The sequence below is a fragment of the Phyllostomus hastatus genome, unplaced genomic scaffold (genome assembly GCF_019186645.2).
Source record: "Phyllostomus hastatus isolate PE091 unplaced genomic scaffold, TTU_PhHast_1.1 phas_contig_113, whole genome shotgun sequence".
Classification (NCBI taxonomy): domain Eukaryota; kingdom Metazoa; phylum Chordata; class Mammalia; order Chiroptera; family Phyllostomidae; genus Phyllostomus; species Phyllostomus hastatus.
The window spans coordinates 16,451,654-16,455,925 of record NW_025333530.1 but is presented as its reverse complement, the minus strand read 5'-3'; the positions used below and the strand labels follow the sequence as shown (position 1 = coordinate 16,455,925).

Sequence of the window (4,272 nt, the reverse complement as noted above, 5' to 3'; positions counted from 1 at the left end):
CTAAAACATTTAAATACAAATAAAATGAATGTAGCAAAAATAATGAAAGCAAACAGCAGGTAACTTTACAAATAATGGAATGTGAACCATTTCTGCCCTTATCCAGAGTAAGTTCATTCTCAACTAAAGGAACACTTCTGCAGCTGTAGTTAAAGGTATGTACATTGATATTGAGTATTCCAGTTACACACATGGTTCAACATATATTATCCATGGAACATCCATTTCTACTATAGACTTCTAAGTGCCCACATCAACTACATCTGTGACTGGAATCAATGATCCCTTTTCTTCCCCACCAGTACAAAGCAATATGTAGGCAGTTTTCTTTGCTTAGACATGGAAGCAATTTTAGCACTGGCTCTTGTGAAGCCACAATGTACCAAAAGTACTATGCCAAACATGTATAACTTGTGTAAAAATTCCACATCCCCATATTGGCCACTTCAAGATGAAAACATAGCTCACTAAATATTAACTGGCTCTACTCCCCTAATATTAAACATTAAAACCACATGGAAAATATAGACATTCAAATAGAATTAACATAAACCTGTCATAAATCATGAATAAAAAACTATTTGTGGGATAGCATGGATGACAAATGACCTACTGTGTAAATTTTAAAATGAGGCAGACAAAACTTTTCAGTTCACTTTCTCCTCCTTCTCCTGCTTCAGCTTTGTCTCCTTGTATATCTAATGTCCACAATGTTAAGATGTCTCTCAGTAATTGCATTATTAGCGTGCTGTCTTTGTATGACTCTTCACTTAATATATCAAGTTCACCAATCGCTTCATCAAAAGCTGTCTTTGCAAGAGAACAGGCTTTCTCTGGGAAGATCAGAATCTCATAACAGAACACAAAGAAGGTAAGGGCCTGATCCAATTTGATAGGATGTGTTGGCTGCATTTTTTTTTTTGCTGATTTCAAAAGCTTCTTGGTATGCTTGTTGTGACTAATACACAGTCCTTTTCTTCTCATTGCCAGCAGTAACCTCAGACAAGTAATAGTAGTAGTCTCCTTTGATTTTTAAATACAAGACTTTGCTCTTTTCTTGTGAAGTATTGGAGATCAAGAACTTTTCCAAGAAAGACAGGGCATCATTGCAGATATCTCTTAGCTCAGTCTCAATCTTCTGTCTGTATTCTCAAGCCATCTGCTGTTTTTTCTCAGCACCTTCTATCTTTTGCTCAATACTCAAGATAACCCTCCAAGATGACATACAGGCTCCTACAACATTTTTATAAGCAACTGAGAGAAGATTCCTCTACTCATTGGATAATTCAGCTCCCTCAGTTACAGACTTCATGCAAGCTGCCATGTCATCATATTGCTTAGCCTGCTTGGCCAGATTGACCTTTTGCATCAGCTCAATTTTTACCATCTCTGCATGTTCTATATCCCTAGTGGATGGCAGCAGAATGACTGGGGCTCATAGACAATAGAGGGTGGTGGCAACAGTGGCAGTGAGTCTGAGACTGTCTTATCCATCTTTTATAAAAAGTGGCTAGTTGGGTGAAATATCATGGTTAACACTATACTTATCCAAAGGATCTCCTATCTCTTCCTTATGTCTTGATACTTTAAATTTCCTAGTATGCACTCCTGCTGTCATAATCCATTTTTCCTTCCCATTTCAACTGATCACATAAAAAAGTAGGTGGGAACAGTGAACATCACTATACCTTCTGGAAGAGAAAACCCACCAACAAAGGAACCACCAACAGAAAATAATGGAAGAAGGTGAAGGAGGGAGTGGAAGCCACAATAACCTCCACACAGGATCAATCTGGAATTTCAACTGAATGGTGGATAAATTACCCAGAGAAAAACAATAAAACAATAGCAAAAGAGAAGCCTCAAAACCTCGGACACACAGAAGAGCTAGTTTGACACAACCTGTCCACACCTATGCAACAGCATACAAGACATGGTGGATGGAGTGACACTCAGTCAACCAGGGAAGGGCTCACCAAAGGAAGACTCAACAATAGTCAAAACCCAAAGACAAACATAGAGCCAACATAAACAACAGCCCCAAACCAGTGAGCTCGGGAGATCAAGGAGACTGCACCACTGAATCTCATAGGTATCCTACCATAGAAGTTCACACCACAAATGCACAGAGTCAGAACAGATCAATTTAAGAAGCAGAGGCTAACAGAAGAGTCCCACAAACAATAAGAAGGCAAAGAAACAGACCCCAAATGAAAGGAAAAAGGGGAGCCTCAGGAATAATGCTAAATGAAATAGAGATAAGTCAACAATCAGATAGTGAGTTCAAAGCAATTCTTACAAGGAAGCTCAATGACCTCACTGAGAATTACCAAAACTACAGGGAAACCACGATGAACTCACTGCAAACTATATCAACATGAAAAAGGTAATAGAAACTATCAGCAAAGACCAAGAGGAAATGAAGAATACAATTTCTGAACTGAAGAACACAGTAGAAGGAATCACAAGTAGGCCAGATGAAGCAGAGGATTGAATCAGCTAGCTGGAGAACAAGGTAGAAAAAAACCTCAAGAAGCAGAAAAAAAAATGAAAAAAGACTCATAAAGAATAAAGCGGTGTTAAGGGAAATGCAGGGCAACATGAAACATAATAATATCCATATAATAAGGGTACAAAAAGGTGAAGAAGAGCAAGGGATAGAACCTACTTGAAAAAGTAATTATGGAAAGCTTTCCTAATTTGAGGAGACAAAAAGTCACAAAAATCTAGTAAACACAGAGTCCCAATCAAGAGGAACCCAAAGAGGCCCACTTCAAGACACATCATAATGAATGGCAGAATTAAAAAACAATGAGATTCTTGAATGCAGCAAGGGAAAAACAGGAACTAACATAGCAGGGAGCCCTGATAAGGCTAGCAGCTGACTTCTCAATGGAAATGCTAGAAGCCAGAAGGGAATGGCAAAAAATATTTCAAGTAATAAAAAACAAAGGCCTGCAACCAAGACTACTGCAACCAAGACCATAGACTACTCTATGCAGCAAGTCTCTCAATTTAAATGGAAGGTAAAATAAGAAGTTTCCCAGACAAAAAAAAAAAGTAAAATAATACACTGCCACAAAACCAATACTGCAAGATATGCTAAAGGGACTGCTTTAAGAAAACAAAGAAAAAGAGTGAGAGAAAAGAATGCAGGTATGAAGGAAGTAAAATGGCAACAAACAAGTACCTTTCAATAATTTCCTTAGCCCCCACCCCACCCCTTCACAGAGGAGAACAGCAGGGCTCAGGGAGTTAGCAGTCCCCAGAGAAACTCAATTCAGTGGGGGAGCTGAACTACTCTGAAGAGATTTTGAGAGTGCCTAGCATCTAGGACAGCAAAGAACAAGAAGGTGGTCTTTGAGTTGTTCCTTATTGGTGCACCTCAAGGAAAACACAACTGGTGGACTAAAGGTGTAGGCCTGGAGCAGAAGGGCACTAGAGGCCTGGAAGTGAACTGAGGAACTCCACTGGAGGCTGGGCAACTGTGAACAGTGCAGCCCAGACCTGGCATAAATTGTTGTAAAAGTATAGGAATGGAGAAAAGCAAAACCCAACCCCTATCAGCTTGCTGCAGACACAAAGATTAGCAGAGAGAGGAACATAGGTATGAAGGAAGTAAAATGGCAATAAATAAGTACCTATCATAATAACCTTAAACATAAATTGAATAAATGCTTCATTCAAAAAACATAAAATAGCTGAATGGATAAAAAATCATGACCCACACCTATGCTGCTACAAGAAACACATCATAGAACAACAACAACAACAAAAAAACTACACAGACTGAAAGTGAAGGGCTGGAAACAAATATTCCAAGCAAATGGACAGGGGAAAAAAGTTGGGTTAGCAATACCCATATCAGACAAAATAGACTTCAAAAGAAGGACAATAAAAAGAGATCCAGAAGGTCACTTCATAATACTGAAGAGAAGAATCCATCAAGAAGACGTAAAAATTGTAAATATACATGCACACAACATAGAAGGCTCCATTTAATAAGGAAAATCTTGGAGAACTTCCATAAATCTATTGACAGCAACAAGTTATAGTAGGGGATTTCAACACCCCACTATCAAAAATGGATAGATCTTAGCCCTGGCTGGCATAGCTCAGTGGATTGAGTGTGAGGTGCAAACCAAAGTATCGCAGGTTCGATTCCTAGTCAGGGTACATGCCTGGGTTGCAGGCCATGACCTCCAGCAACTCCACGTTGCTATTTCTCTCTCTCTTTCTCCTTCTCTTCCCTCCCTAAAAATAAATAAAATA

General features: G+C 39.0%; 1 pseudogene; it reads right to left on the bottom strand.

Moving 5' to 3' along the window:
• Window positions 1–609: 609 nt before the first annotated feature.
• On the bottom strand, window positions 610–1,387 carry LOC123817753 (annotated as a pseudogene).
• Window positions 1,388–4,272: the final 2,885 nt, after the last annotated feature.